Below are 23,272 nucleotides of genomic sequence, written 5' to 3'. Positions count from 1 at the left end.
CTGCCTTTCTGATGGGGGTTCCAGAACGCAGCCCGGGAGGGCGCCCTAAAAATAAGCCTCACTTTCTTCAGCGCTCTGGCTAGAGTTTCCCTCCTCTCTCTCTCTCTCCTTCTTCCCCCCTCCCCTTCGCCTCCCTCTTCCAGTGAGGGTTTCTTGAGAGACTGCAGAAGGGTCTTTTCTCTCTCCCTCGCCTCTTCCTTTAGCAACAGAAGTTTTGCACAAACTTTGCGAAAAGTCCCCCCCTACCTCTTCTCTCTGTGTGTGTCTCCTCTCCCCCCCCCTTCCCTGAGCTCCAGCGTCTGTGCTGTGAATATAGTGACAGCAGCAGTAGCAGCGAGAAGGAGCGGAAGACATTAGAGCCCGCAGTGCCCCAAAATAAGAGAAAATTAATGTAAATTCAGCCGTAGCGTCAAACCAGCCACATTTTGCGCAAAAACCTTCCAGGGGGGTGGCACTTTCCGAACAGAACACCAGCGACCCCGCGGCTAAAGCTTTAGGGGGATCTGGAGTCATTTTGGGGCATGCAGCGCCCTTCTCCCTCTTTTTATTGGACAAAAGTTTTTCCCCCCTTCCCTTCCACCCCATAAAGAAACAAAATTGCCTCCTTTCAGGCTTCGATTGGTTCGAGAGGCTTTTCTTTCCCTTCTTGTGTGGGTTTTAGAGAGAAGTTTCTGAAGGCAAGCAAAACCGGAGGGTGGGTTGTATTGGGGAGTGGGGGTTCGTTAACTGAAAGCAGGAGAGATCCGGAGAGAGAGCAGGGATAGCTTGTTGTCAGTATCATAAACAACCAAAATGGAGGGAGAACTGAGGCATATAACAAAATAAAAAATAGCCCAAAAAATTCCTAAAAATGGCCCCAAATCGTATCGTTTCCCCGATTGCCTCCTAAGAGAACAGAGTGAGTCCCGCGTTCTGTCGTGTCGGTTTTGCAGCTCTCAGAGAGCAAGGAGTTAAAATTGATGCCTATTTTTGTTGTTGATGACTGCTTTGGAAAGGCAAAAGCCCTTTTACAGCTCGTTCCCGACAATGCGAGAACGTGAAAATCCCCCTTCTCTCTTCAATGGTGGTAGGAGGTGGGAATGCACGAGCTGCACAACTTTGGGGCAATGAGGAGCGATTGCAAAGGAGATAAATGCAGTATTTGCCAAACTTTGTACCTTAGTTTTCATGCTCTTTGTTTGGGAGGGGGGCACAGATGGAAGAAGGGGGAGGTGGCGTGAAATGTAATACCTATGTATTGCCTTTCTCCCGATCTAATTAAGATACGCAATGCACAAGAGTAATTCTTTCCGGTTTATGGACTACCTTTTCGTTGGCTATGGATCCCAATGTTTGAGTCCCCTGTCTGTAAAGTGCATTCTATCAGAGTAGTATGAAGTTGAAGCAACGTGACACAGAGAATAAAAAAAATAGGCAGTGAGGTCTGGGGGAGAACCGGTAACTTTCCCTGGCGTGCTTATTTCACCTGTTTTGTATTCCATAAAGAATTTTCTTGAAATATATATATATATATATGAGATGCCTAATCTTGCATCACACTGAAGTTAATGCAAAAGTGCTGCTGATGTTGGTTTCCACGTGGGATCAGCAGTAGAGCAGGGCATCTTAAAGAGACAGCTCCTCTTTTCTTCTAACTGTCCTCACCTATGCAGAATCTGTGCCTAAAGCAAAGTAGCTGTCCTGAATTTGTTAAAGTGTAAAGTCATAAATCACACTCTGAAGGCAAGTTAGTGACTTACATTTGTGGAGTTGCTCTAAATCCAGTGGGAATTCTGTGGTTATGGCTTACTCCTTTGTATGAGAAATTGATATTATTTGGACCCAAGCGTTTATTTTCTGTTGCAATTCAAACATGTGTGCTAGCTAAACTTTAATTAAATGGCTGTGTTTTGATCGTGATTCTGGAATGGCATGTATAGGAGGTGAGATAGTCTTATGCAAAGTGCAGTATTGTCCTTCCATTTCACAGTTCCCCAAAGGAATCCATACAATCTAGTGGCCCTTTATAGTATAAATTTAAAGCCATTTTGTAGACATGGTAAAGTTGATAACTTATGTTAGAGTGTCTTCACTTTCATTGCATCAGTTAAATACAAACCTGTTTGTATATTAAACCTGTGAACAGCATTCAGATTTGTTCAGAGGGTTTTAATATAGCACAACTAGCAAAAACAACCTCCCTATCTTGCTGGTTTTACATGTATGAAGTGCCTATGTATACTATTGTATACTATGTATACAATACTCCTAGATTTGATTTGGTTGAAATACAATCTAAGATGCAAACAGATTTTATATAGGGGTACTTTTAATATTTATTTGTCACCAGATTATTTGTTGGGAACAGGTATCCATGATAGATCTTGCTGTATTTTTAACTTGTAAATATTTAGCTTCTCTGATGTTACACGTTGTCTGTACGGATTTAGCTTAAATGTTTGACAAGCTTCTGTGCAATATAATAACACTTCAAAAAATCTTTGTAAGAGATGTTGTATTTCTTATGTACAATTGCATTTTCATGAAAATTGTTTGTTCTTATACTATCTAGGTTTAAATCTAAACTGAACTCAAATAACAGGTATACTGCCCAAAGAGAATGGACTGAGTTTTTAGAGAAACTTGGATCAATTTTACTTCCTTTTGTTCTGTATATCTGAATCTGGTTTGCTATAACCTGCTACATATGCAGTCTATTCCTATGCATTTGTACATAGAAATAAGTCCCAGTGAGTTCAGGGGGCTTGATTCTCCAGTGTGCATTGGATTGCAGCTTTTTGTGATTATAGATGCCATGTACTGGCCTTGGGATAGTCTTGTGGCTTCAGAACTTTGCACAAGAACGCCAAAGTTTTCCAGTGAATCAGTTTTAAGAATTAAATCACATCAATAATTCTTAATAGAGAAGCTTATTAGGGGAGAGATTAATCTGTTAGCATGAGGGAATAATGTATCGATTTCACTTTATTGAAGATTTCTCTATATTTGCAATACACTTTATCATTTAAATTAAAACAGAAGAAGAAAACTAAAAGCAAACAAACTTGGCAAATGGCTGATGCATGCCATATGTTTTAAGAATGTCACTTGAGTAACTAGTGTTTGTAGATAAGTAATTTTCAACTACTGGTTATAGACAATGAATTCGTAGCTGCATCTAGAATAATAAGTAGGAATAGAACCTGTAGCCTTCAGTTATTACTCTAAATACATTTGATACACTACAGAATTTGTGGGACACACACAGAACACATCAAAGGCATTCACCATAGCACTAAATGTGTAAGCATGAATTGCTGAATTCCCCAGAGGAACACGTGAAATCTACTGACCTTTTATAATACACATTTTAAAGCTATTTTGTATGTATAGATAAGTTCAAAGCTTGTATTGAGTATAGTTTTATTGTGTCAGTTTTACCTGGTGGATATACTTCATATAAATATATTGTAAATAAAGGCATTCTGCTGAAACCTATCATTTGAATTTTATTTTCTTGCTCACTTGTGAAAGTATGAAAACTTTGTTCCTTTAATTTGGAGTGTTTGTTGTAGCAATACATTTAAAGAAGACTGAGAAAAGTAACTTGCTAGAACGTATTTGGTGTCATGTGTTTAAAACTTTGTTAACAATCATAGTAGTCTGAAAAAAATTATCTTTGTGTGGATGTATAGGTGTGAGTAAAGCTGCATTGATCTATGAGAATTTTTGCATTTGTTTGCTATTGTGAACTTGTATAGAATGTTTTACTTAAGTTAAAATATATTTTATGAAACTATATGGATTCTGAAGCAGTTCAATTAATGCAACCCCCACATTCTAACCCCCTACAGTTTCTGCAGAGAGATTCGAAAGGTTCTTGAGTGTATCTTATTGACCAAAACTACTGTATGATGCTACCTTCTCTAAGCAAAACATTTAAAGTCTAAATTAGTTTTTCAGTTTTTCATATTTCAAATTTTGTTTAGTGCATATATAACTTAATTAGAATTAATGGTCATCCATACTGTTACTAAATATTTTTGTCAAAATAGTGCCCTACTACCAATTTTACTCTGTTAGTACAGATTTTTGAAGTTGGTCTCTTTAATGTATTCATCTGATTCATTCATGTTGTGAATTTGTCTTGTAGTTAGAATAGTACTAGAAAGCACCTCGAAAACTTAATATATAAGTTTTATCATCTGTCTCTAATAGTGACATTTTAATAAATTTCTACACTTAGTGATACACTTTAAAAGGATATTAAAATTGCACTGATTATTTTTAGAAGTTTATATTTTTATATATAGTATCTAATATGCTTCTGAAAGCAGATATCATTCATTTGTTTTGGTAGAAAGATTTAATTACTGTCCAAACAAGTAGTTGACCACCTTTAGCTAATTACTAACTACTTAAAAAGCCTCGGAGAACTATGTAAAATAATTCAAATATAGGAACAATGTAATATTTTATATTAATCTGACATAATATGTGTTTGAGAACTAACATGTGATGGACAGCTATTGCATTAAGCAACTAAAACATCTCAGTAACAGAATGTCTATATTAGAAAGAGAACATAAGAGGCAATTGTAATCTAGTTCTTGATTTGTAAATACTAAGGTTTGTGGGTAGAATAAGAGTAGACAGATTATGTGGCTTCCTGTTTTCTTCTAATGGTGTATAACTTTATTTGTTTCTATTAAATAAGTAACAAATAGAAATATGTCATTAGTGCATATTATCATCTGACTTTCTGTGGCCTTGGCTGTAACAGTTAGGTATCTGAAAACCCAGAGCTAAATAAGCAATAATATGTTAGTGTTTGGTTTTATATATTGGTACACCTTATATTCTAGCTACCTGTCCTAAACATGTATATTTTTCAGTATGCCTTGTTTAGGGCATAGCAGAAATAATACTTGGAATCTCATACTTAAGAATTCAGTTTTCAAAGAATATTTTTCTTAATGAAGGTACCATATTTTTTGAATATCCATGATCAATATACTTGTTAGAACAGTACTGCCTATGTTTTGTTTTTAAATTGCTACAGAATTGTATTACCAAAGTTATAGTGAATACTGGGAATTTGAGATAACTACATGTGAATTTTGTGCAAATTTAAAAGCTAAAGTCACAAAGTAGGAAAGATTATGCAATGTTAACATCAGTTAGATAAACAGACTTGTATTATGAACTTCCCCAATATCTTTAACTTATATGATAGGAACCTGGAAAATAAAGGAATGCTCATATTAGCAGAATGTTGCATGTATCTGCATACCTTCTGATTGCTCCACAACTCATTAAATGCCAGAAATGTTAAAACATGTAACTAAGTATAGATACACCTGCTATAATTTTTGAGGAAAAAATAAGGACCAGCATGTTGTATGAACCAGTAATATTCTTAATTCATGTGTCTCTAAAAGGAATGTATTCTATGAGCAAGGCATAAGATTCATAATGGGAATCTATAACTCGTGAGTTAAATAAAATAAGAATAAAGACTGAAAAGAAATAAATAAAAAGGAGGGTGAATGAATAAAAACATACTGTTAAGGAAATATTAAGAAATACAGTATATAGAGAAAATAAGTGTCTTGCAATAAGCTGTTATAATCTTACTTGCACTTGTTGTGCCAAATGTGTTGCTTTGTGGAGAATATCCTTAGAAATCTGATTAGGAAGTGTTTAATGGAATTAGTTGATAGCTTTTTTGGACTAAAACTAATTTTTAAAAAGCTGAGATCTGATTTATATGTTGACAAGGTGAACTGTTTTCATTAACACTGTTTTTAACCTTTGTGATAACATCATGGATTCAAAATTACGATGGATATATTGAATTTCTACCATTAAGAAGTTTTTAAGCATGGCTCTTTTATTTTAATTACAAAAACTACTACTGATTTGTAACCACTAAAGTGAGTTTGGAAAGTGGTTGGTCAAGTCACTAATGAGGTACTGTGTTAAAATGCATTTTTCCTTTTGTTTAGGAAGTGTAGTGGTAGTATTCTATATTTTTAAATGTTGAATGGTTTCTTCATAGTTGAGTGTGTGTTGTTAATGAGATATTGCTACAACATTTGGCAATTGCATTTTTGAAAAATGGCTGTATTGAAAAACTGTTTGTGTTACAGTATATGAGATCCATATAACATGTAATAAAGTAATCCTGATAGCATATGATGTATGTTGAATGTACTGTGCTAAGGTTAAAATTAGACTTTTTAAAGACAACTTTGTGATATACTAGTAACTGAGATTTGTTTGGAGAAGTTACTAATAGCCTGGAAAACTGTAGATCTACATTTGAAGATAAATATATAAAATATTTTTGTTTTAAATGAACAGAAATAATTTAAAATTTAATATTAAATGCTAGGTTTAAATTTAATAACATACAAATCATGTTCTAACATTTTCAGAATTATTTGTAGGTTCAATACTTGTATTTGGGAGATTAAATATATTTACTTTGTAACGATTTTCTGTATTGATACTAAAAGTTTTAAAAATTCCCAGTATTTTTGTTTGAAAATGAATCTGGAAAGGGATGAATATGTATTAGTTACATGACAGGCTCACTTAATACTCTTAACCACCAGTGCATCACTTTTCTCTTCAGAAGAGATTGGCCATATGTTTAAAGAGATTAATGTTAAGTATAAACATTTTTTAAAACTTTCTGAAGTTACTTTTTTTGTCAGTCAAATAGATATTGTTAAAGCTCATTTTGCTTGTTAGAATAGTATACTTAGCTGGTGCAGGTTTAATTTCTCTCCTCTAGGGGACTTCAAGAAACTATGAGCTAATACCTAGAACAGCTCAGGCATTGCTTTGCTTCTAGAAAATGTCAATTTAGCTGAATCTGTGGTATTTTCTTTAGCATCTTTCTACTTGAAATATATATTGTTTAAACCTTTTCCTTAAGTATATAACTTATGAAATGCACTTCAGCCCTTTCATTGAAAGAGAATAATGCTGAGTGCATTAGTGCTTGTTATTACAACAAACGAACTGAACAGTAATTAGATATGTATAACTTGAAACTTGAGTTTAATATTGTCAATAATACATATTGTGGCCTTTATAGCCTGCTCTGCCCCTAATATTTGGGGTTGAGAACAATTTTATTTAATGGAAAGCTGGAAGTGATTTCTCACAGCCACTCTATGAGTCTGTGACTGAACTGATTGCTGCTAATGTTCAGCTTCATTAACTAGTGATAACACCAAATACAGTAGTATTACGAGAAAGAAGAGATTGAAATAGGAAAATAATTGTTTTATTAATAAAGGTCAGCGATATCCACTATGTTTACTGATTGTTTTAGCATTGTATCGGTAGACAATAGTAGTAAACAATATTCTATAAATATTTGTTATAATGTAGTACATATTCTCAAATTCAGTTGGAGTTAATGGATTTTTAAGTACAACAATATATCTGTGCTGGATTATGACGGATAAATTTGTTCCATAGATATTAACACTATATTGTTAATCTTGATCATCTTCTGTTAATTCTAAAGTTAAAAAAATAGACTTGTATGAAGTATTGTTCTCCCTTTCTTGTTTTGATATTGCTTATATCCTAAATATATGCACTTTTAAAACATATTGCCTAATATAGAGTTTTAAATATAGCTCTTGTACAGTTGTATCTTCAGAGCACAATCCTGTTCAAGCGTTATTCTTTCTTTCTTTTTTAATTTTTTTTTTATTTTTGTAGTTCTGATTACAAAGGTCAAGTAATAGAACACACACACACACACACACACACACACACATACATATATATATATATATATATATATACACACACACATACACACACACATTCAGAGTCCGACTAAATATAAATACAAAACTTTATTCTTTTTGACTAAAGAATTTAGATCCTATGAGTTTTAATTGCAATGAAATGCATGGTATTTTGTAGTTGGTTCATACTGAAGAAACTGCCTACTTAGTTCCCCTCATTTTTTAATTTTCTCCTTACTTTCTTTGTAGAAGAGCTAAATACCTGCTTCTCCTTATTAAAGTTAGTTTTGCTATTCTTTCATTGAGATTTTATTTTGTAATATGTACTTTCTTTAATTAAACATTTAATTCATTTGTAATAAGCTTATACAAAAGCATCCTGAAGTAAACTTCAGAATGCTTTTTAAAGAAACTGCATTTATCCAAAGTTTTGCTCATTGTAAATGTATGCTGAAAGGGATGTCTCCATGAAATCTTTGTAAAGAGAGCATTGCTCCCATAATATACACGTTCTTTGAGAGAAGAAGTCTCATACTTCATAATTTTCTTTTAATTGAGAACTTAAATAGGAACTTTCCTTAACTGTCTTGGTATTTCAGAGATGACATTACACTGATTCAAGACAAGATACAATTCTTTAAAAAACAATATGACAGAAAGGCTTATTGATCTAATATCAAGGGTTTCATCATAATACCTTTTCCCAACCTGATGCCTTCCAGATGCATTGGGCTACAATTCTAATAATCTCCAGTCAGCATGGTTAATGGCCATCCTGGCTGCGGATTATGTAGGCCAACACATCTGGAAGGTACCAGGTTGGAGAAGGGATGTATTATTATTTTTAAAGCATCAAGGCTGTACTAGAGCCTTGATGCTTCTAAAAATATATGGGGCTGGCTTGAAACAAAGCCATGAACCATAATGTGGGTCACCAGAGGCAGAGCCAAGGGATCATCAGGGGTGGAGCCAATACTAGTTTTGTTACACAACCTACAGGAAGGCAACACAGTTGGCATGCTTTATGATATATGATAAAGCACTGAGTAGGGGCAGAGAAGCCTTTAAAGGCAGAACAGTTGGCCAGCCGTTTAACATGTAGGATTCCACCCCCACCCCCACCCCGACTTAACAGAATGCAGCAGCCCAGAAAACAGAAGATCATCAAACATAGAGGGGTGGGGAATCACCTTAAATCTAATTTAGGATGCAATCATTTGCATGTTTAGGACAAAATAAATCCTACAGCTCCTAGTATTCCTCAGCTAGCCATTCTGCCTAAGCATGCATAGGATCGCACCCTTAATTTATTTCATGGTGCTGGAATAAAACCATTAAGGGCACAATCCTATTCGATCTGCCCTGGGTTCTTTATAAGCCTCCGAAAAAATTCCTAGCCACACTACAAGCAGATACGGACTAGAAAAAATCCCAACTCCACTACAAGTAGATATGGGGAGGAAAATCAGCCACACTGCAAGCAGAAAAGTGGGTTCCAAGAATTTTCTTAAAAGCATCAAGAGCCATAGTAACTCGTTCCTCCTGCCCCCTTCATAAAAAGGCAAGAATATATATATATATATATATATATATATATATATATATATATATTGCATAATTGGGTTCAATACTGGATTGTTCTGATTAGCTCCTTTTGAGAAGTGGGAAGAAAGTTCTAACAAACCCTGGAAACCTAGCAGAAAGTCACTGAATGGGACTTTCTCCTTTTCCCTCTGCAGCCACCTTCACCCCTGAAAATCTGTTTTTGTGGTTTGGGGAACCCTTGGGAATAGTGTGGGATATGGTGCAGGAAAATGCAGATGACTGAGGAACTAGTAAAAGACGGACTTCAGTTCACACAAGTCCCACCTCTTGTGTGAACTGAAGAGCAACTTAAGATCCAGTAAATAAGACACTTCCATAGTAAAATCTAGTCACTGTTCTAAATGTCAACCTTTTAATTTTACAACTTTTCAGAAGAGAAAATTCTGTGTAAAACAAACAATCTCTTTAAAAATCTTTGTTACAGATGTGCTATTCAACTTTAAAGAATTTGCTAGTGGTACTATGTAAAATGCATATTTATTAAAACTATCTTAGCAATATCTTTCATATCTGTATTGTTTTTGGCTGAAAAACAAAGAGTTCAACTAGTTAAAAACTTACATTAAGAAAATGTGTTCCTTATTCAAATTCCAGAAGCATTGCAAAGACTTTGTTTAATTACCATATAGCTATTGCCAATAATATTTGAGCCCAAGTGTTCATAGAAAACCTAGGTGAGTAAAATTTGTGTCATGTGTGAGGTATTCCGTATGAAATCCTCTTCATTCTAGACTTGGCTAAATAACAATGATCTCTAACAAAATGATTCATTTAGATCTTTTGGCATGTTCTATACAGCCCAAATTGCCTCTGAACATGCTGAATACCCAGTTGTGAGACTATATGTTTTAAAAAAGGAACCAATGGGTTTTGCAAAGAAATCAGAGCATAGCATTAGCTTCACCATTTGTTTCACACATACTGAATTGCAATTGTCCCTCATAGTAAGTCTAAGGGATCAATCCAGTACAGGTAATGACTGACTAGATACACAGAACCTTTTTCACTAATCAAGAAAACTAGAAAATATAACATTTTGAACATTCTATGAGCTATCTTAGATTGAAGTCTGTCATGCTGCTGGTACCTGATGAAAACAGCTGCCAAAATAAGGACTAAGATTAACATAATCCACAAATTAGTGTGTACCAATTGGTGAGCAGATTCTTGGGCTTCTAGAACAGCTGCCAAAGCTTTTTTCAGTTCTGTTGCTTGAATATGCTCATCATCTTTAAGCAAGATACTTAAAATCTGCTGATATAAACAGTGAGTGCTAAAGGTAACTCAGTGCCCCATCTTTAACAGATGTGAGTGCTGCAATGGCATGGGAATGTACTTTCTCTGTACCAATGTCCATGTTATGAAACACTTTGCCAACCCAGGTGTACCTGGCCTTATTTCAGCTAGATTTCTCTTGCTGGATTAAAATGTTATCAATGTGTTTTACTGATGGCTCAGAGAAGTTATATTTTTGATGTTACCATTTGAAGTGTTGCCTTTCTATTTCTTGTCTTGTGTTGTTATTTTAATTTTGTTGTTTTCCCATTATTTTTATAGAAGAGAATGTGGTATATGCATAAAAAAGCCAACACCAGTAGTTTGGTTCTCGTCTTGCTCACAGTTCACCTTGTACCTTGCAAAGGAGCAACAATGATAGGGGAAGCAATAAAATTCTGTTGTATATCTTGACTGGGGAAGTTTAAAAATCAAGTTTATAGTATGAGCATACTCCGGAATCCATCTTTGTTGCTGGAAGCCCAAGTGGCCACAGCAACTTGGAGTGCCTTCTGCCAAGTTCAACTATAAACCAACTACAGTGTGTCCTGGACAGGGGACAGGGAATAATTTGGTTACTGTGGTACAGGTGCTAATAATTTCAGTACTAGATTACTACAGCACAGTCTATGTGGGGCTGTCCTTAAGGTTGATTTGGAAGCTACAGCTAGTGCAGAATGCAACACCTTGACTATTGTCAGGAACTGCCCCATTTCAGCATATAACACCTCTTTGATGGGACTGCGCTGTCCTGTTTGCTACCAGGCCAGGTTTAGGGTTTTGTTACTGTTATATAAATCCTAAACAACTTAGGACCAGGATATTTGAGACAGCGCCTTCTCCTTTACCAGCCTGCCCAGTCATTGAGAACATCCAATGATGGATTCTTGGTGGTTCTGACAGATTGTGGTATGTTTGGAGTAGTGGCTTTAGGATATTGGTTCTTTTTCCATTGAACCCTGGGCCTGTCAATGTTTCACTTTTGGTGCCTGTTGAGGATATTTATATTTAAGCAAGGCTTCCCTGACTAATCAGACATGGTTTTATCATCACATCATCACAATTTGATTTTAATGTTTTAATTATGTATTTCGATGATGATGATTACATTATTTATTGCTCAGATATTTTATTTGATATAGAGCAGTATATAAAAGAAAGAGGCTGTCTATGTTTGTATCTTTACCAGCCATTTGATGGTAAAGTTGCAAGTCTTGAGGAATCACTTTTGTTTTTTCATAGAATGGTTTGATCTATCAACCAGAGCCATGGTGGCTAAGGGGGCAGAGTCAATTATCTACTGCGACACATGAACAATACACTGGGATGTATACAAATCAACATGTGAGACACCATAGTTAAGGGATTCTAATACGCTAAAACAGGCCAGCACAACTAAACAGTGTTCTGATCAAAAACAACCAATTAATATTCCTATTTTACAAGTCAGGAATTCAGAAGCTGGGAGAAAAGCAATTAGTACAAGGCCAGCCATTGCAGAAGGAATGGGGTATTTTTCCCTTGCTCTTGTTAAAGTCAGAAACCCTTGGAAATCTAATCCAAACCACTCAGATCTACCAGTAGATCCCAATCTGCAGTTTTATCTCCCCGACCTCCACAAACAGTGGCACTGTAATCCCTCTATATTTCTGCCCTGTCCCACTAGAGAGGAACCTCCAGCCAGGGGAGCCTCCCCTCCAAAAGCCCTGCCACCTGGTCTGGAAGTTATCAGGGGCTTGAGGAGGAAAGGAATCCCCTTATTGCTGATCTGCAGTTGGTAACAAGGAGGTTTAACAGCTAGTTAACCAAATGGAGGGCAGTTAATTAGCCCAATGGCGTGTGAGCAGAATGCAGGGGAATCCCGATGCTATCTCTGATTAAAGTCTGGAGGATTGGGGGAGCAGTGACTGCATGCTTGTACAAAGCTTGCAGGAATTCCTACAAGCATTGGAGAAATGGCTGAAAGCACAGGGTATGCAAAGTGGCTTCACTGTGCACAGCCATTCTCTTATGAGAGAAGAAGCTGGTTCCTGGCAAATGCACTGGAAGGATTGTTCTTCCTGGGACCAAATGATGGCACTGGATATAGTACTATTCCCTGAAGACATCTGGCCCTCAGTGGGATGGGTGGTGAGTCATCTGGCCCACCACTCCGTTCTGATTGCCTCTTCTAATTCTAGGCTTTTATGTATCTTTATAGCTATAAAAAAGATGTTTAAAATACAAAAAGCTTAAAATACATTGCTCCTAAGTAAGCGTGCATAGGATTGCAATCTTAGGTTCCATTGGTGCTTTTTATACTGTATTTTGTATTTGTGTTTTTAACTTGTTGGTTGTTTTATTATGGTTTTAATTTTTGTGAACCACCCAGAGAGCTTCGGCTACTGGGCGGTATAAAAATGTAATAAATAAATAATAAATAAATAAATTGCAGATCCTGTAATCAAAAGAACAGGACAGGATGTACACATGCCTAAGAACTAGTCAGCTACTTAAAAAGTTTGTGGGATTGAATGGTTTTCCTAAGGGTACTATAGTACCGTGACTAGGCATTGTCCTTAAAAAAAGAAAAGAAAAAGACGTGTAGTTGGTGTATACAGATTTCAGCTATATCAGGGATGGGAAACCTTTTTCTACCGAAGGTCTGCATTTTATTGGCTACATTGCCAACAGTGGGTAGATCCAAAGCCAAAAGCAGTATAGCTAGGGTCAATCCATTTTTTTCATGCCGTGTACGTGCACGCACACCCACCATTGTTCTTGCTGCCAACATCATAAGCTTTAACATCCTTGCTTGAATGAGATCATATTGGTTTGTTTTTCATGTTTCCACAGTATGCTTTAACAACAAATTCCAGAAGCTATATTGCTGACATATCCAAAAATGTGAAGACCGTATATGACACTCTCATCATCACAAGCCTTTTTCGGTACCATTCTTAATGTGTTGGTTATCTCAACATGTAGAGAGAGAAGATTGAGATTGACAGTGCAAAGATGTGGGTGTATGGAGGCTATGTTGTAAGCAAGCACAATATGAGTCTGTAGAATGGTTTACTTCTAACATGATGCGGAAGTCAAGATGAATGGATTTAAATGTCGTCCAAACTTAAGTATCTTAACCAGTATCATACAGTCATGTATAAACCCTGAAGGAGGAAGAGCCTAAAGCCCCATATAAGTCTGTTTAGACAGTCATGGAAATATGTCCATTGGTTTCCTCACCTTTGGAAACTTGGGATTTGACACCATATTCACTTTTCAACATACCATATGTCATGAGATGGAATTCTGAAAATAGTGCTGTATAATCCCCCCCCCCCACCTCCCCGGAGCTCCAGTGCATTGGATTTTGAACTTACCTGTCTCATCCATCAACAGGAATTCCACACTAAATCATTGCATTTGCTACTTAGCTGGATGACTAAGAATACAGCTAGAATTCACACTACATTGCCCATTTACTTTTTGCTGCAATTCTCTGGGACTAATAACTCTTTAATCCTCACTGAGAGAATGGAGTCATGAAGATGCAATAAAATCAATTGAGCTAAAACCTTCAAGCATAGTGCTGATTCAGTCATTCCACTGTGCTAAATTTGTATCTTATTATTTTGGACTTTTGAACTTACTTATTCTATGCATGCACTCTTCCTTGCAGATATCCTTAAAATGCAATATTGACTTTGACTATATAATTAGATCTGGTGCATGATTGCAGATTATACTTAAGAGTTCTTAAGCATGGTTCCTCCAACGGAGTGATTCACTTTGGGGTGGGGGGTGGAGAAGTGGTAAAACTGACAGGTAGGTTAATTCCTGGGCATAGAATTTGTCCCTTAATATCTAGAATACTCATGTAAATTGATCTTGGTTTTCCAATAGGATTACACTGGATAGATCACCCTATCTCTGACCTGTGTGTTGATTGCTAAAAGTTGATACTGATGGATATGAATTTGTCATTCAGTGTGCAAAATAGGCAATTTACTGAGTATATAGGAAACTACTTGTGCAACTTTGAAGTGTACAATTTGCTTGTATATTTAAAGCCTTTGACTGGTTGGCTGAATCACTTGTATACTGTTGTGCACTATTACAGAGGGGCTGGCAGGCCTGGAAGGGCTCCTGTGGTGAGTTCCCCCTCCCTCGCACCACAGTTTACTCCATTCAGCCAAATACCCAGCCTCTGTGTAGTATTCTCAGAAGGCTTAAGGAGCTGCCTTAGAGAGGAGTGGAAAAGTGCTTCCAGCAACACCATTGCACATAAATAAATATGTATCTGACCCATCAGGCTGCAGTGCAGAGGGAGAGAAAAGAAGCAAGGCTATTCCATCACCTCTGTCAATAGATCAGCTACATTGAGTCTCCTCGGCTGTCAAATAGGGGCAGCCACTATTTGATCAAGCTGCCTGTACAGCTTCCATCCCAGCTAGTCATTGTAAGAACAGTAAATTTTGGAAGTAGTTTCCTTTTTTTCCTCCTCCCTTACCATCCCTTTTCCCCATATGTCATGTAGGGACTCCATTCCAAAAATCCAATGGTCTGTCGGAGCTCCAAAATTGCAGTGCGGTTCGGGGACGGTTTTAAAACCATTGAATACCCGCAGAGCGGAGATGTGCCCAATTGGAGCTTCATTCTGTTTTCTGAAAACTGCTCCATTATAGTCTATGGTAATTAACAAAAATGCTTACAACTGACATTTTTAAAGATAAAGAGAATTTGTCTTTAAAAATTTGGCACTATGATAGCTCTTAAGTAGAACTTTAGCCATGCCAAGTATGAATCAGATCTATCTATTCCTTGATTTTTAGGATTTTTTAAAAAAAGAATCCCCCTCAAACCTTCCCCCCCACACACACACACCATCCTATCCCCATAGCTTCCTAAAACAAAGATCAGTCAGAAGTGAAAAGAGAGAGAGAGAGAAAAGACATCAGTGGCATCTTTTTTGGTGTGTTTTTTTTAAATTAAAAGGGGAGCATTTAAAAGACAATCTGGTTTGAAAGCAATATAGGCAATTAGCAATTCAACTCTAATATGTATGTCTACTCAGAAGTAAGTCCTAGTGACTTCAACAGGCCTTGCTCCCAGGTAAGTGTGGACAAAACTGCAGTCTCAAGGCAGAAGATCTCTATTTTTATAAACTGGAGATGCACAACTGTGCATCAGCAAAGTAGCTCCCTCCATAAATGTGCAGGGGTGAATTAACACAGAATCAGAGAAGTTAGAAGGGTGGGGTGGGGAATGGTTTGAGGGGGATTTTTAAAAGATCCTAAAACTCAAGGGGTAAATGGATCTGCTTCAAACTTGGCATGGGTAAAGCCCTACATAACTCTCATGGTGCCAAGTTTCATCTCTTCATCTTTAAAAATGACAGTGTTTTTTTTACAAAATTTTAAAACCTCAAATTTTTAAAAAAATCCTAAAAGTCAAGGGATGCACAGATAAGCTGTTCTGGTAGCCTTTTTAGCAACAGCAGGTTAAAAATAGTTTATTTATTTATTTATTTATTTATTTAAAACATTCATATCCCATCCTATATCAAATAAGTAATTTTTTTAAAAAAAAACAACTGGTACTTTATTATTATCTTGATCAACTAACTTTAAATATATTAAATTTGAAAGTGCTCAAAGCATGGAAGTGGCTAATATCTTATCAGTTTGTTGGGATTTGATTTTGACTGAAAGTTCTTCATATGTACATAAGTCTTGTGTACTTTTTCAATAATTTGAAGAAGCATAGTTCATTAGGATTAGAATTATAATCAGATGTTATATCAGCAGCAATTAATTTATGCATTGAATTGTGATTATGCTGTTTCTACTGCTGGTAGATTATTTATTTTGGTAATACATGCACTGGTAACTTCCCGATTAGACTACTACACTGCACTCAGCGTGGAGCTGCTCTTGGACGACTTGGAAGTTGTAGCTAGTGCAAAATAAGATTGCTGACTGGAACATCTCATAGAGACTATATAACACTGGTCTTAAAGGAATTGCACTGGTTGCCAATATGTTTCCGGTTAGAATTCAAAGTGTTGGTAATGACGTTTAAAGCCCTAAATGGCTTGGGACCTCGATATTTGAGAGAGCACCTCTCCGTGTATTTGCCTGCCCGAGACCTGAGATCTGTTGGAGGAGCCCTTCTCCGTACCCCACCAATGTGAGATATATGCTATGATGGGACATGGGAGAGAGCTTTCTCTGTTGTGGCACCCCAGCTGTGGAATGCCCTCCCACTGGAGGCCCCACTGGCACTGCCTTTATTCCAGCGGCAGGTTAAGACATGGCTTTTTAACAAAGCTTTTGATGGCTAAATCCATTGGCCTGCACCCTGTCTTGTTTTAATTGGATTTTACTGTTTTTAAAATTTCATATTAGTTTTAACTTATTAATGGTTTAATTTGTTTTAGAATTGTATATTGTTCTATTTTATATGTATGATTTTATCTGTATGCCGCCCTGAGACCATTGTGATATAGGGTGGGATAGGAATGTTTAAATAAATAAATAAATAAATAAATAAATAAATTTAGGTGCAAAGTTTATGCTGTTTAAATATAAAGGCACTGGCTATCATAGCTAGTGCTTACTTCCCTTCTCACTGTTGATTGTTTTAAACATTTATCATGTACTCTATATTTTTCTACACTAAAAAACCTAAATAATTAAATCTATCTTTTTGAAGATGATGATTTATCACTCAAGCATATCTAGTTGCCCCTTCCTTCCTTCCCTATACAGTGGTATAAATATGACTAAGGCAGAAATTAAACTATCTTAGGATCTTCTTTTTTAAAATCTTTTTTCCTGTTGTGAGTTTAACAAAACAAAACAGAAAAGAAATTGTGAAAAGAAAAACAAAAAAGTACAAGAAATTACATGCATAGAAATATTATTCCATCAAGTACAACATTCTTTTTAAAAAGGAGGGAGATAATGTGTAGGTTTCAAGAAAAGGAGACCAAATATCCATGTATTTACCCTCTCCCAAGTAGTGCCTATATACCAGCCATTCAAATGTTGAATGCATTAAGTCCTCAATCAATTGCATTATGGGAAGAGAACATTTATCCTTCCAACACGGCCACTTCTAAAAAAGCCCTCCCTGGACCCTCTGGATCTTAACAACTATCGACCAGTATCAAATCTTCCATTTCTGGGCAAGGTGATTGCTCACCAACTCCAAGCAGTTTTGGATGACACAGATTTTCTAGACCCATTTCAAACTGGCTTTAGAGCAGGATACAGAGTTGAAACCGCTATGGTCGCCTTAGTGGATGATCTATGCCTGAGTATTGACAGGGGGAGTGTGTCCCTGCTGGTACTCTTGGACCTCTCTGCGGCTTTTGATACCATTGACCATGGTATCCTTCTGGATCGCCTGAGGGGATTGGGAATTGGGGGCACTGTCCTTCGGTGGTTCCAGTCCTACCTCTCGGGCAGGTTCCAGATGGTGATGCTTGAGGATAGCTGCTCCTCAAAAAAGGAGCTGCTGTGCAGCGTACCGCAAGGTGCCATCCTTTCCCCAATGCTATTTAATATTTACATGAAACCGCTGGGAGAGATCATCCGTAGGCATGGGGCGGGGTGCTATCAGTATGCTGATGACACCCAAATATATTTATCTATGCCTTTGACAACAGCGTCAGCTAAGGATAGTGTGTCTCCTCTGAATGAATGCTTGGAGGCGGTAATGGGCTGGGTGAGGAAAAACAAACTGAAGCTGAATCCAGACAAGACGGACATGCTCGCTGTCAAAGGCCATAACCTAGGTTTGGAGGTGTGTCAACCGGTTCTGGATGGGGTTACACTCCCCCTGAAAGACTGTGTTCGCAGCTGGGGGGTGCTTCCGGATCCATCGCTCCAAATGACTAGCCCAGATAGATGCGATGGCCAGGAGTGCCTACTATCAGCTTCGGCTGATACGCCAGCTGCGCCCCTTCCTAGAGTTGGAAGACCTAAAGACGGTAGTGCATGCACTGGTAACTTCAAGGCTCGACTTCTGTAATGCGCTGTACATGGGGCTATCTCTGTGCCTAGTCTGGAAACTTCAATTAGTCCAAAATATTGCAGCCAGGCTGGTCACTGGTACACCTAGGGGTGACCGCATTACACCAGTTTTAAAATCTCTTCACTGGCTGCTGATTAGTTTCCGGGCAAAGTACAAAGTGTTGGTTATTACCTTTAAAGTCCTACATGGTTTGGGTCCAGACTACCTGCGAGATCGCCTTCTCCCGTACAATCCGCCTCGCACACGCAGGTCCTCTGGGAAGAATCCACTTCAGCTATCAAAAACTAGATTAACAACTGTTACCAGAGGACCTTCTTTTCTGCTGCTCCCAGACTGTGGAATGGCCTGCCGGAGGAGATTCGTCAACTTGACAGTCTTTTAGAATTTAAAAAAGCAATAAAGACTGATCTATTCCGGCAGACCTACCCAGTGAAATTTTAGAATGTTTTCAGGATGTTTTAATCATGATATGGTATGTTTTAATTCGTTTTAATGTGTATTTTAATTCGTTTTAATGTGTATTTGTTTTACACTTTGAATTGTTTTAGTTTTTTGTGAACTGCCCAGGGAGCTTCGGCTATTGGGCGGTATAAAAATGCAAATAATAATGTGGCAGGGTCTTGCTATTTACTGTTTTACTCTGTACAGCACCATGTACATTGATGGTGCTATATAAATAAATAAATATAATAATAATAATAATAATAATAATAATAATAATAATAATAATAATAATAGTGTTTTCATTGTCACAAGGGCTCGGAAAATCCATTTGCACTGACCATACGTCAACTTCCAAGAAACTGACAAAATAGTTTAGGAAGACATGCACATCATTCAATATTAAAGATAGTTCCAATATGAAGTATATCCGAATTATAACCTCCTCCCAAAAGAAGGCAACTATTGGACATTGCCAAATTATATGGATAAAAGAAGCATTAGTTGCATTACATCTCCAAGAATTATGTGAATTAGTTAAGCCCTTATTAAAATGACTTTGTGGAGTCCAATAAACCTGAAACAAGATTTTTTTTGCTGAATAAGGCATAGCCTAAGATCCATAGAAACTTCAGGTACAGACACTAAAACAACAATCCATTGCTCAGGCAAACTAGAGTGTTCCAACTTTCTATTCCATTCCTGTCTTAAACTCTGAGTATCATATTTATTTATAAACATGGGTCATCGGCCGATATGCCTGTTCAGCCACTATAAGTGTTTCCAATAACAATGGGGGCTCTGAAGCTGTGAAAGCAGCTGGGCCAAACCTGGATTCTAACAAGTGTTGCAAATGGGGAAAAGGCAGGATACAAATAAATATAATAATAATAATAACAACAACAACAACAGCAACAACAGCAGCAGCAGCAGCAAGTATTGCCATTCAGCTATAGTGGGTAAATTGTATTTAGCATGTAAATCAGAAAATGACAAACTCATTGTTCAGACTCACTAATTGATCAAAAGTAAAAAAAAAATAGATATCATTGTATCTGTCCTCCACAAAAACATTTTCTTTGCAATTTTTAAATCCGGATTTCCCTGTAAAGTCAATTTTAGCATGAGAAAATGGATCAAACTGTAATTGACTTGATATTATACTCTACATCACTTTAACAGCCAAAATTGTGCAAGGGGTATTCTGGTATGCCAAGAGCTTAGTGCCATTCCTTTGGGAAGAGGGTCGAAACAAGAATGATTCCAAAACTGACCAGGGTGGAAAATCTAATTGGACTGGAAAATATAAAAATATAGTGCAAGTCAACTAGTAAGCCCAATTGTATAAAGCAAGGTCTGGAAAACTGAACTCACTTTCTTGAATTGGAAGTTGCAACCATTTCAAAGTTATTTGTGGTAGAGAAGAATCCCAGAAAAAATTACGAAACAAAGCATTCAGTTTTTGAAAACAATTGCCAAGTATAAGTAGAGGAATCCCACATATAACATAAACAAATCAAGGTATAATATTCATAGTGTGTTAACTTTATCCCATCAACTCAACTTTAAGTATTCTATCTGTCTATGTCTTGTGTAATCTCATTAATAAACTTGTTCAAATTTATTTTAATCAGTTGAGATATATCTCTGGGAATAAGTATTCCCAAATAGATAATAAAACCAGGACACCATTGAAATTGCCTATTCGCCAACACACTAGGAAATATATTATCTCCAATTGGCATCTATTCAGACTTTGACCAATTAATTGAATAATCAGTTATATAACCAAAAGTATTAATCAATTTCATCAAGAATCTTGTTTTACAATCTTTTTATTTCTCAACAGAGTGTATCTTAACTTCCGTAATGCAAACTGACTTGTCAATCATTTTTCTGCTTTGAACCTAAGATGCTGGAGCCTTTTCTGAACCCACAATGGTCTTACAATTAGCATTCTATTTTACTTTCCTAAATGTTCTACTGTTAACCTGGTCATCTCATTAGCCTTCTGGTACCAGATGATTGTAAAGTGTGTGCTATTTTTATAATAGTCATGACTGCTCATTGTTTGCTATTTTTTAACCAGTTTCCTAACCTTAAGGGGATTCTTATGGTAAAATTATATGCCACTACTGTGCTACATTGTCATTTGAATTCACTCTAGGTTGTTCTCCTCTAGCCTTTTGTTGTCAAAAGTATGGTGTTTAAGTGAATCTTTAAGCTGCTCATTATTGGTTTTGCAACAGAGTCTTTGAACCCTCCTGTGTTTATTTTTTTTAAAAGAATTTCAACTAAGATTCTATGTTGGAGACTATGTGCTCTATGGCAAAACTGCTATCATATAAATCTCTAATTACTCTGTTCTCATATAGGTAGAAAAGAATTAACTGGTTCAGCAGGAAGTAAATAAACTCACCTACTATGTATATACAGGCTTTGAGAATATGTGGATCATTGCACTCTTGAAGAATATTGCACTCATCTCTATATAGTGCACTATCCCCCCCTCCCCAAAAGTGAAGAGTGGGGGAAAAAGTGAAGAGTGAGAAAAATAGGCATATCGAAGTACCATTGAAAATAGTATGTTCAACTTTTGAAAATATTAAATGGTTGTCTGACATGTTTAAAATAACACTGTTTGTAATGTGATTTTGTTCTCTAATTGACAAACTGTTTTGTATGTATTAAAACATTTTGAGTTCTACTTTATGTTGTATGGTAAGAATTAAAACATGTTCTATGCACAGTCGTATTGTGCATATTGACATCATACTGCAATTCAATTCAAATTCACAGACTAGTTACAAGCTTGATATTGTGCACAAACATATGCAACAGATGCCCATCAACCCTTTTATAAAAATGGGAAATTCCACTTCAGGAGCAAGTGATTGTGACTGGAGAAGTAGTGAGATGGGCATAGTACCTAACCTTTTCCCTGATTGCTCTTTCCCTCTTTCGCATCAGCCAGTCTCTCCCTCCCTCTCCCCATCTCATATATATACATGCACACCTCAAAACCAATTCTCAAGCATGGTTACCCTCATCCATAAAGCTGGCTTATAATACTGCCGGTACATAATGTAGCTGTCTTTTATGGTTAACCATTCTGCTTACATTTTGTGTTAATTAATAAGTATTAGTAAGCTTGTATGTATAGACCTCAATCCAGCTTCTCTGAGGGAATAGCACATTGGGTCCATATGTAGAGGATTGGAAAGCAAAGAGAAGCAGCAAGAACGAAGAGAAAGGGGAAGCAAATGGGAGGGGCACCGAAGAGTGAACCATCTGACTACTCCATTTCATTGCTCTTGGCTCTCAACTAATGGCATCACCTCACAGAACATTCTTCCTCTGGGCATATTCAGTGACTCAGACCCATGTGCAAATCTGCTTCACATGCAGTTAGTCTGCTGAAGAGTAGGTATCTGGATGCACTCCGAGGAGAATTGTACTGTCAGGCAGCACTCTTTGAACACCAAGTCAGAGCCAAGAGTGGGAGAAGAGGGAATAAGAGTGGGAGAAGAGGGAATAAGACCTCCTCTCATGGCTAGCTGGCTTCTAGACCTCTTTATAGAGCCAATACACCTTGTTCTCTGCATACAGAAAATGCGGGTTGTGACAGTTATTAATATATCATAAAACATTTTAACATGGACTATTTTTCTTTCCCTTTGGCATCTAGTCTTTTGAAGTTAATTTTTCCACTAATGTCTAGCCCCTTTTTCTTTGTTTTTCAGATCAGCAAAAATGGGAAGCACTGGATTCTGGTTTGCTCCTAGACATGTCAGTGGAACTGGTTAAGACCAAAATCTGAAGGTTTTTCTTCGTTATCCGTCACCAGGTGTGCACTGAACAGAGGCTACCATAAATCTGTTTTGAGTATGAACACCTTTTAAAATGGTATAAAACATATAAAAGTATTGTTTAAAAAGTCTTTGATACTGTATCATTTATCCTACAGTTGTGAAAGAATCAATGTGAATAATAATATGCTGAAGCTGGAAATAGGGGTTATTACTCAAATTTTTTTCAGCTGGTCTTTGAGAAGTGTAATATTTGAACATCTATGTTAAAATACTGTCTGCATTGCTCAGCTTGCACATCCACAGTTGAGTTAGGTATACTTTATATCTAGGATAATAAACTAATGAGTGGTTTAATTATTT

General features: G+C 36.7%; 1 protein-coding gene across 2 annotated transcripts in view; it reads left to right on the top strand.

Annotated features, from left to right (window-relative positions):
• PLAG1 (PLAG1 zinc finger) overlaps positions 1-23,272 on the top strand; it is a 36,069-nt gene that overhangs the window by 341 nt on the left and 12,456 nt on the right. For both annotated transcript variants that reach the window (XM_063130750.1, XM_063130748.1), the window contains exon 2: positions 22,844-22,947. The gene's annotated coding sequence lies outside the window, so the exon portion shown is untranslated. The remainder of the gene's footprint in view (positions 1-22,843; positions 22,948-23,272) is intronic.

The sequence above is a fragment of the Elgaria multicarinata genome, chromosome 7 (genome assembly GCF_023053635.1).
Source record: "Elgaria multicarinata webbii isolate HBS135686 ecotype San Diego chromosome 7, rElgMul1.1.pri, whole genome shotgun sequence".
NCBI classification, from domain to species: domain Eukaryota; kingdom Metazoa; phylum Chordata; class Lepidosauria; order Squamata; family Anguidae; genus Elgaria; species Elgaria multicarinata.
The sequence above is the reverse complement of the archived record's forward strand: the minus strand, read 5'-3'. Positions and strand labels throughout refer to the sequence as shown.